This window comes from Mercenaria mercenaria, chromosome 7 (genome assembly GCF_021730395.1).
Source record: "Mercenaria mercenaria strain notata chromosome 7, MADL_Memer_1, whole genome shotgun sequence".
Classification (NCBI taxonomy): Eukaryota; Metazoa; Mollusca; class Bivalvia; order Venerida; family Veneridae; genus Mercenaria; species Mercenaria mercenaria.
The window spans coordinates 79,727,327-79,739,000 of record NC_069367.1 but is presented as its reverse complement, the minus strand read 5'-3'; the positions used below and the strand labels follow the sequence as shown (position 1 = coordinate 79,739,000).

Below are 11,674 nucleotides of genomic sequence, written 5' to 3'. Positions count from 1 at the left end.
CACGTTTGTTTATGTTTTCTGGACTTATAAAACTAACAAAATAGGTAAAGCAGCTTACATAAACAAAAATATTAGATATATTTTATTACAACACGTCTGTCAGTTCCGGTAGCTCAGTGGTTAAGCATTGATGCTTGAAATGTCGAATTATGCGGGTCGTAGGTTCGAATCGAATCAAGATAGGTCTTTTTTTTTTTTTTTTTTTTTTTTTCATTTTTCCTGAAATATATTAATGTATTTAGAAAAAAATATTATTAAATTAATTTCTGTTCAAAGGTGACCAGCCATCAGCTCTGTGTAAACACATCGTATAGTCACGAAAACACTCGTAAATTTCGTGCAGGTTAAAGTCCTCTTTGGTATATTGCCAGTATTAGTGTAGTCAACATGTCAGAGGCGTCCACGTCTGTTGTTGCAAAAAAAAAAAACATTGTTCAGTGTAAGAATGATGATAAATGCATACTACAAAATATTCTGAAGGTTATTTCAAGCAACATCATTTTTCCATATTTCGTCATTGTATACCGTAGTGTTGTATTACTGCATTTTGAATATTTTCAATTGTCTTTGAAAAAATGTATTTAAAACATTAATAAAAAACAAAGATTTAAAAAAAGTATAAATCACAGTGGGATTCGAACCAACGCGACAACGGAAATAAAAAGAATTGCACATGTAAGGCTAATGCTTTTCGGCCGGTACTAATCTTCAATTCGCAGTAAGCCTTCCAGTTAGTAGTATAATATAAAAATGTACACTTAGATAATGATAATCATCGATGACCTCCTCCTGACTTGGACTCGTCCAAATAGTCACTCCGAAGTTATCAGACACGGACTGTATCACCAGACAGAGCGTTATTCATAAACAAAATATCATAGTATTAAAGTTAACCTCTCTATGGAAAAATGAGTAAGTGTATTTACATGTAGTTAATTGTAGTAAATTGTTTTTTGAATAAATGTTGTTTACTCAGCTCGTGAGAAATTAAAAATATTTATTTTCAACATAAAATATTAAAACAATACACTCTTGTTTAAATGTTGCTTATATCAAAGCTTTTGTGTAATTTTATACAAAAGTGTTAATTAGGTCTAGAAAACAGTTGTTTGTTTTCGCTAATCTGACCGACCCTATTTTTTACCACTGACCGTAAAGTTTTATTGGTTTGTTTCTGTAATCTGTGTTCCTTCAGTAAAGTTCTGTACTGTTCTGTTCTGTTGGATGATTTTTCTTGTAGATTTACGTTACACAAGAGTATTAGTAAGTAAGAGCACGTACCGCCGTCTAACATCATACCAACTATGTGAATTGTTCTGCGCATGATTGACAGGAAAGCAACAGTGCGATGGTGAAGAACGAAGATGCGATGGCGAAAGTACGATTGACTCTCACCATCATACTGTCGCGCTTCGCAATCGTACTGTAGCGCTTCGTCATCTAACAATCATACCTTCGCCTTCATAGGGAGCAGGCGCTGGCCGTAACTGAACACCGTAGTTTTCACGTGGCGCGGCCCACTTATTTTTTAATTCTCAGCTGTTGCAGATGTTTTATGCTGACTGCGGTATAAAGCTATCATTGCCGTTCAGTTTATAAGTGGAAATTGATAATTTGTTCTTGTTATGTCTAAAAAGCTTTATTTACCTTGCAGTTTTAAAATATTTAATACCTTTAACAATTTATGACTTCGTTCAGGAACTTCACGTGCAGGTAGTTAACTGATAGAGTGCGTTTATACAAGACCACAGCCTATAAATGGCTGTACTACCCGTCTTCCTCTTGCGAGTGATCAAAACAATAAACTGACAGCTAAAAGTTGAAAAAACAGCATTTTAAAGTGACTGATTTGCTTTGAAGGTATGTATATTTATATTTTATTACAAGCTGAACATGATTTGTTTCTTTATATAATGTGTTAGTTTGATTAAAGGTAGAATTATAGCAAAAAAAAAAAACTCGATTGATCACTGAATTTGTCCAGAAATTGTAATTGTCGGCGTCAAAAGTACATATTTTCTTCCTTGAAGAATTACGTACATGTAAATTCCACTGTTTCATGGATAAAGAAACAATTCTAGTTTGGTAAAATAAAATATAATCATCGATAAATTCTCCTATTTGTTTATAACCGTCAATGAAAGAAGATTCGTGTTATTTCCTGACTGTATGCATGCTTGCTCAAGAACTGTACAAATGCTTGCGAGTTTCGTTAAAAGACTGTACGCCTGTTTGAGAGTGGCTTATTTATAAACTATCGGCGTTTCTTATTGTTCTGTAGTATTTCTGCGTAATTGTAATTCGCAAACAAAGTTTGGTTTAAACAATATTTATTTTCCAAATATAGTATAATACAATCATAGATGACGAATAGGATTGAGGAGTAAGCTAAAAGCTTATATAAAAACTTCTTTCCTGTGTATTGTGATTAATACATATTTAATTAAAAACAAAAGTTTCAAACTAATTGCAAGATAGTGCATGCATGATGTTGTAAGCAGTAGCTCTAACCAGGTAATAAAGTACTGTAACACGAAATGTAGAAAATGAAATAATAATATACATAACTATATACATCAGTACGGGAATGAAAGAACAGAACGGTAATTATTGTTGTACTAGGAACAATATAAATATTATACCAGATGTTCTTTTCTAATAATTACTGGTTAATAGATTGAGATATCTATTTGAAAATTCAGACATAAATAGATATAATTATATACAACGGCCAGCTTTAGAGAAGAAAGAACAGTACTATTTGTTGTACTAGAATTGATTAGTATGATATAATTAAGTGATGTACTTTACTATTGCCAATTGAATAATCAGTCATGAAAAAGAAGAGGGGATAGTCACATTTCAACTGAAAATAAAGTAGGTTTGCATCGATTTTGTGTATATTTCAGTGTAACTGAATTACTCATTTTAGAATGACAGTTGCTGTTGATTTTTGAATTGTGTGTAATTAAGATTAAATGAAAAGAACGGCATAATTTAGCTATCAGTGAAGCGCTTTGTTTTCTCGATGTATTCTTGGACATACTTAAAGATAAGAGTGTTTGTGGCAGATTCTAAGTTGTTATCACCAAACAACAGTGTAAGGAGTGAGACAGTAGTGATACGTTCAAGACTATCAAGTAGTTTCGTACGTTCAGTGTTATCGTTGGCAAACAAAGAAATAGTGATTGCTGTCTTCAACTTCGTCGCATTCGCAAAGTGGACTTTTGACAATATTTTTACGGAAGAGATCTTCTTTAAGAAAACTACACTGAGTTCTAAGACGTGTGTGCATGATTTGAAGTACCCGGTCCCCAATATAGCAATATTCAGGAATGTTTGGAGTCGGGCCTTTGATCCTGCTTTTGAAAATAGCTAGTGATGGTGCATCTCGCACGTCTTGTGGAAGTGAATTCCATTCTAGAATAGAAGAGGGAAGGAAAGCGTTTGAATACAGCTGCGAGTTGCAAGGTAAGCTTCTAGTATTTTGAGAATTTCTGAGATTGTAATTAGAAAAGTCACCGACATTGGAACGAGATTTGAGAGATAAGTAGGAGAGAGATTATTTTGCATTTTATAGAAAAGAATGAGTTTATGTTTGCGTCACCTAGATTTTAAGGGTTCAAGTCCAGTTTCTTTATAAAAGTTCGCAATAGACACCAATTTTGTAGCACCAGATATGATTCTAGCTGCCTCTAACTGGATTGCTTCAAGTTGTAGTTCTTCATAATTTGTTACATTATCCCAGACAACATCTGAATATTCCAGTAGGGGTCGTATAAAAGTTGTATAAGTAATTTCCAAGGATTTCCTGTCAATAATGAATTTAAGTTTCCGCATTATGTTTATTCGTTGCCATGCTTTCTGCTTTATGTTGTCAATATGTTGGTGCCAGGTTCCATCATTAGAAAATGTTAGTCCAAGATGTTTATGTGTGTCTACTTCAGAGATTGTCATATTATTCATTTTTAAAGGAGTATGAAACGGTTTTGTTGACTTTCTAGATATGAGAAGAGATTCAGCTTTATTTGGATTGAAAGCCACCAGCCAAGTGTCAGCCCACTTCGATATTTTCTTAAGGTCCGAATTCAGAGTGTCAGCTGCAATTAGTGGGTTATCAACGACTATGTAAAGACTTGTACCATCTGCAAATAGGCGAATAGCGGAATTTATATCTGAGACAATATCATTTATGTATACAAGAAATAAGACGGGACCAAGAATGGATCCTTGCGGGACACCGGCTGAGATAGAAATGGTATCGTAAGAAGTTCCAGGAAACACAACCTTTTGTTTTCTATTTGACAGGTAATCATTAAACCACAGAAAGAGCTGTCCAGAAATTCCTTTTGCATTAAGTTTATGCAGAAGACCTTGATGCCAGACTCTGTCAAAAGCTTTGGATCTGTCACAGAACACTGCATGGATCTCTTTTCCTTCATCTAGAGCTTTGCAGAAGGTATTATATATTGATACTAGTTGATTAACAGTTGAGTCACCAGAAATGAAACCAGATTGCAAAGTTATAGCATTATTAGAAACAAAAATGTTGAATACATGCTTGTGGATGATTTTCTTCATCACTTTGCTAATTGTACTAAGTAATGATATTGGTCTGTAATTTGAGACTTCCTCTGGATCATTCTTTTTAAATATAGCACATACATTCGCAAACTTCCACTCTGTCGGAACTTTGCCAATCGATAGTTAGTAGTTGAATAGGTCACAGAGGGTCTTGTTTAATTCTTAGATAATTCTGTAAGGACTCTGTTATTAATATTATCCGGACCAACAGCTTTTCCTAATGTAAGTGATTGAAGTGTAATGGCAACCTCCTCTTGGGTGATTGAGATAGAATCTAAAAGTGGCGCAGTTTGATTAGTATTTATTGGTGGAAGTTGTTTGTTACTGTCATCAATTGTAGTTTGTGCTTGAAAGTACGTGTTGAGTAACTTACCTTTATCAACATTGTCAGTATGGTATATGTCATTCTGTTAAGGACTGGTATTTAAGAGTTATCTGAACTTGATTTGATAAATTGTTTGAATGTTTTCCAGTAATCGGAGGGTGATAGTTGCTGGGATTTCAATTTGTGACAGAGTTTTATAGACATGTTTGTTTTGGCATTTCTAATCAGATCTACAGTTTTGTTACGTATCTGTTTGTACTGTTTCCAGTGTTCTTGATTCTATGTACGTTTAGCTCTATCATACATACGTTTTCGTTTCCTCATATGCTTTCGAATTTCATTATGCATCCATGGTGGGTCCTTCTGGCGAACTGTTATTTGTTTGTATGGTATAAACTGTTGTGAAATGTTTCTAATTTTCTCTTATATATTTTCAGTGTATGTGTCAATGTCATTGTGAAAAAGTGAGTCCCAGTCTACTTGAGAAGTTTCCCGCCGCAAACCGTCATAATCAGCATTATCAAATTGCCATACAGCTGTTCTTTTGAAACTCACAGTCTTTGGTTTTATGTGATTAAGAAAGCAGAAGATAGGACAATGGTAACGAACATTTTGATCAAGGAAAGGTTCCCCAACACCACAAATAGCTATTTTACATGTTGACGAAAGAAGGAAGAGATCTATAAGTGAGTTTGAGGATTCTGTTAAGTGAGTTGGTTGCGTAATTATTTGCGACAAACTATATTGCATTATCATGTCATTGATTTTTCTTCCAGTAGTGGGTTTGTTAATAACTAGGTTAAATTCTCCACTTATAACTATGTCTTGTATACCAGTATCGTAGGCTAATCCAGTTGAATTTTCTATGTTAGTAAGAACTATTGGTAATGAATTACGAGGGCGATAGAATGTCCCAAAAAGTAACTTTTTATTGGATACTCTTAAGGTTTCGATGGAGGCCTTGAGAAAGAAAAATCAAACAACACCAAATCATAGAAAGAAAGAGTTGTTTGACATGAAAATTGAACAGCATGTAAAACATGTATATTACTTTACGAAACAAGTGTCAGTATACTGATATAAATATTGAATTCCGGAAAAGGGCTGCCTAAAGGGGTTCCACTTCCGGACAGTTAAACGCCTTTAAAAACTCAACATTTTCAAAGAACTGTTACACATGTTTGTTTTGATGCATTTGCAATAGCGTGCGAGTGGTGAAATTTCACGTAACAAGGTGGAACATAGTTTTCAGCAATTGTTTATCTTTTTTTCTTTTCAAATGGCATTCATTTTCAAAGGGAGACAACTTTTTCTCAAAGATTACTTAAAATAATCGGAAAAAGTTGTTTCCCTTTGAAAATGAATGCCATTTGTACTTAAAATAATCGGGAAGAGTTGTCTCCCTTTGAAAATGAATGCCATTTGTAAAGAAATAAAGATAAACAATTGCTGAAAACTGTGTTCCACCTTGTTATGCGAAATTTCACCACTCGCACGCTATTGCAAATGCATCAAAACGAACATGTGTAACTGTTCTTTGAAAATGGTGAGTTTTTAAAGGCGTTTAACTGTCCGGAAGTGGAACCCCTTTAGGCAGCCCTTTTCCGGAATTCAATGTTTATATCAGTATACTGACACTTGTTTCTTAAAGTAATATACATGTTTTACATGCTGTTCAATTTTCATGTCAAACAACTCTTTCTTTCTATGATTTGGTGTTGTTTGATTTTTGTTTCTCAAGGCCTCCATCGAAACCTTAATTCAGTCCAAATGCGTTCAACTCCATGTACTTCTAAATTATATCTTCTTATTGCAGGAATGTGAGTCTTGGCGTAAACTAATACTCCTCCATGAGAATCACCGACTCTGTCTTTACGAAAAGGTACTGAATAGTTTTCAAATGTTATGAAACGGGTCTCGATTGTATTACTAAGCCATGTTTCTGTGAAGGAAAGAATATCAAATTGTAGCAATTCACATTCAAGGATTTCCTTTTTGTGATAGAAGATTTGAACATTGTAATGAACAAAAGAGTGATTTTTTTTAAAATTCGTCAATAAAGTCTGTACATGAACTGCTTGAAGTTGAGTCGGGGCCAGGATTTTCATGGACATCGCCGCCCAGTATAAGGATCATCGACAACCAACAAATTAGTTCAAAACTTGAGAAGTGTTGTAGGCCTTTTATTCACATCTGTTTTGTGACGAACAAGCCTACTCTCACCCTGTATTCATTCACATCTACAAATATTATGTTATTCCAAAGTCCAGGGCTCGTATTCATAAAGAATCTTAGATAGAAATATCTCTTAGAAGACAACGTTTTCTAACTTTTTCTCATTTTTGGCTTAAAATTTGCCTTAAAAACACGTTTGCCTAAGAATTAATTCGGTTTGCCAGAGCGTGTAGTCATGTCAAGCATTTCAATGAACGTAATCAATATATTACAAGTAAACTTCTTCAGCAAGGCTACAGTTATTACAAATTGCGTAAATATTTTACTAAATTTTATTATCGTAATTCTGATTTAGTTTTAAAATTCAATAGTAATTTAAAGACACTTCTGCGAGAAGGTATTTCTAAACCCGTTTTCTATGGGGATTTGGTTTACAAACTTCGTAAGATCTTGGGTCATGGTAATTTTCCAAATGTATTTGGAAAGATTATCAAACGTTTTATTAAAAGAGGTTACGACCCAACTGTTTTGAGACATACCGCATGTTTAGTGTTCAACCCGTTTACAGTTGGACACTACGCTTCCCTCTTTGATTGCGTCTGATGGAAGAGGGGGAGGACTCTATAATGAGCAGTTTTTAAATCCTACCAGGACTGAACTGTTTTGATATTTGTCTTCTGACCTAATTCGTCGGGCCCTTAAGGGTGTTTCTCTTGTTGCTCTGTCTTCTGAAAAGGCATTGAGTACATACGTTTTTGGTTCTCAAGGTTTGCTTTTTATATATTTATACACGAGCATTTTTGTGTTTTACATGCCATGCCTTTTTGTTTCCATTACGTGTGTTAGAGATTCACTTGGAGGGGATTACTTTTATTTACACTGTCCCATGTCTTTGGAACATGGTGGGGGTAAGAGTGAGGTTGGGTGCGCACCATAAACCGGTTTAAGCTCCCCAGTTGTGTTTTTGCCACTGACCGTTCCAAGGCGGTGCCCAACTGTATTCCTTTGTTTGTTCGTTTTGTCCTTGTGTGTTGGCTTTGTGTGCGCGCGTGTGTGTATGCTTATTGTTCGTCTTGTCCTCGTGTGTTGGCTTTGGGTGTGTGTGTGTGTGTGTTGTTCGTTTTGTCCTGATGTGTAAGCTTTGAGTGTGTGTGTGTGTGTGTGTGTGTGTGTGTGTGTGGTGCACGCGTTTGCGTGCTGGGGGGTTCGTTTTGAGGAGGCTGCGCTTTTGGTGCGTGGCATTCCCTGTTTGATATTTCTCTTTGTTTTTAGAAATTATCTTAAGTAGGTGATTTTTCTCTTAAAATTTAAGACAGGTGGTCATTTATCTAACTTTTAAGAATTATCTTAGAAAATCAAAAATAGAATGAACGCCAATGACCGCAATTAACAGTTATTCATGAATTGCATATTTACTGTATATACTTATTAGAATATTAATCTTAATTTAACTTGTGACAGGCTTTCCTAATTTCTTATCAAATATAGACATAGAAATGAAACTAAGAAAAAATTATTCTTATACTTTTTCCTCGCTAAGATTTTTCTAAGTCGCTTTATGAATAAGAACTTAAGAATATCTCTTAACTAAGTCTAAAAAAATAAGATAAGAAATATCTTAGCGGTGATTCTAAGATTCTTTATGAATACGGACCCAGAACTTGAGCGGGTGAGATATTATCACAGTTAGAGTGACAATCAGAGCGAGAAGGGAAGAAGTCAGAGATATGGATTTGAGGAATACGAGACAAACTAAAGAATTATTAGACAAAGGAATTAAGTTAGACAAAGGAATTAAGGGTCCGTAATTCCATTTGACCCATTTCTGTAACAAAAGGCAGTATTGGGATTATAAGATATTTTTGCAAAGATATCTAATGTAAATTTTCTTTTCATCAAGTGAATTTTTGTGTTGTGGTGGATATAAAGTATTTCAGAGAATGTCGATGTGATGATTTAATATATTAGTGATAAGAAATAAAAGGATGAGTGTTAAGTAGTGTGTATAGTGAATTCAGTAAAGGATATAAAATGTTCTATTATGTAAGACGTGAAGAAGGCTTGTAACAATCTAGGTTTATGGATGTAAATTATGGTTAAGAATTTGTAGATGCATATTATGATTATGAAGAATGACATTTCTAAAGGATTACTATGTTTCTACGTTTACTTTAAGATTTTGATATTGCCTATTGCTATATAATGCAACCTTAAGTGTAATATACTTTCATGTTACATGGTTTTGAACCTTATTCGATGATTATGTACATAGCAATATATGTGTTTCAAAATTCATAAATCAGTAATCTATGACAGATGCAGTATTACAGAATGTCTAGAGATTCTTTAATACAGTCCAAATTAATTACCAATTTAGACTTGTGAAAACCTAAGTTATGTTTTAGAACAATATGTCAGAGATATTTTTAGAATAGAGTGATGGTCAAATACAGTTGTATTCAAAGACAAACATTCAGTGGAATAAGTAAATATTACTATTGTTTGTATAAAGGAAATTACATCTTCATGATTTAGTATATATGATTTAAATTCATTATAAGTCTGCACTAGCAAAACAAATATGTTTTACAAGTATATATGCAAAATTTATAATCTCATGACTGCAGGTGCATCATTCACATAGTAAGACTGTATAATTATGATTTTAATATCATCAGTGAGTAAATCACACCAGCACATAATAATAATAATAAAAAGGATCTTATATTATTATACATCTTGAATACATCTACAGGAACCAGTTTAAAAAATAAAAAAAGTGGGGAATTTAGTTTATAATTTTGCTGAAAAGTCAAAAATACAAATGTTCATTTTTTGTATACAAACTCATTTGATTCCAAGTTTGACAGTTTAGCACCATTAAGCTTCTCAGACATAATAAATGTCATTTAGTGCACAAAGAGGGTCATTTGGCTAGTTAATACTATTTTTACAGGTGACTGTATAAAGAAAAACTCTTTTCAGATTAAACTACAAACAGGCTGTATAGACAATAATGATTATCATCAACTGTTCAAACATTATATGTATCATCTAGCTCCATAAACATTATAAGTATTATCATGCTGCACATACATTGCAATTGCCAGCCAAAATATTATATGTATCAATAACTACACATGTATTTTATTTTCAGTAGCTGAGCAAACATTGTATACATATATCATCTTGCTGCACAATATCTGTACCTTTCATTAGCTACATGAACATTATAAATTATGAATCATTACCTGCACAAACATTTTTGAATCATATACTGCACAACATTTATTTGAATCATTAGCTGCACTGATATTATATGTATCACCTTGCTGCACAGAGAAAGATATGTAAAATAAGCTGCATTATCATTGTATGAATAAATCGCTGTTCAACCATTGTTATGTATCTTTTATTTAAAAACAGTATATGAAACATCTAGATCCACAAGCATTGGTGTCATCTAGCTTCAGATGCGTTACATGTAACATTAGCTGCACAGACATTATAATGTGTCATCAACCTGCACAAACATTATGTTATCATTTAGGTGCACAGACATTGTTTGTATCATAAGCTGCACTTATATTATATGTATCATTAGCTGCACAAGCATATGTATCAATTGCTGCACAGACATTATAATTTGCCATCTACCTTCACAAAGATTATATTATTATTAAACTGCACAAACATTTTGTGCATCATAGCTGCACTGATATTATATTTATCATTAGCTGCACTGGCAATACATGTATTTTAGCTGTACAGACAATATATGTAACATTAGCTGCACAAACAATATATGATTTACTTGCTGCACAGACACTGATATATATAAAATTAGCTGCATAAACATTTATGTATAAATAGCTGTACAACCATTGTATGTATATTTCACCTGCATAAACATTGTATGTATGCACCATATGGATGCACAATCAAGACAAATATACACCTGTAAGTATATAAAGCTTTTACAGACTCTTATCACTCCAAACTACAAAACAGACTAAATTAACATATATCATTTACCTGCATAGAAATTGTACTTAAATCTAGCTAGACAGTATTAATACTCATCTGATAGTTTATATCATTTGGCTGTGAAGACAATATACCTTTTTAAGCTGGACAGACATTGTATGCATTACATGGCTCCAAAATATTAAATGTATTGTCTTCCTGCACATATATTACATACATCATTAACTGCCCAACCATTATATTTATTATATACCTGTATAAATTCTGTAAAAATCTGCTTGTATTTCACAATTAAATATGAACAGACAGACAAAAATTCCGTATTGTACCTTTTAAATTCCGTATTGTACCTTCCGTATTGTATTCTGCCGGACTATTTTCATTAATATGCATGACCCGGCACATTTCTATAAATAGTGCACATAAAAACTTCACTAAGTTCCATTTAATATCGATAAACATTGAAGATTTCGTTCAAGAACAAAAAAAAAGAATCAAAATGGTAAAGGTATATAATAAAAGGGTCATTATAACAGTAGCTAGATCTGGGACTTTGTATTCGGCTCTCGTGAATTTTGCAAGGTTGGATCACACTCGGCGCTT

The 11,674-nt window shown here is 33.4% G+C and overlaps 1 long non-coding RNA gene across 1 annotated transcript; it reads left to right on the top strand.

Moving 5' to 3' along the window:
- Window positions 1-5,292: 5,292 nt before the first annotated feature.
- On the top strand, window positions 5,293-10,484 carry LOC123527374 (uncharacterized). Its single transcript, XR_008371843.1, has 2 exons — window positions 5,293-5,595; window positions 6,726-10,484. It is a non-coding gene; the product is annotated as an uncharacterized LOC123527374 (long non-coding RNA).
- The last annotated feature ends 1,190 nt before the right edge of the window (window positions 10,485-11,674 follow it).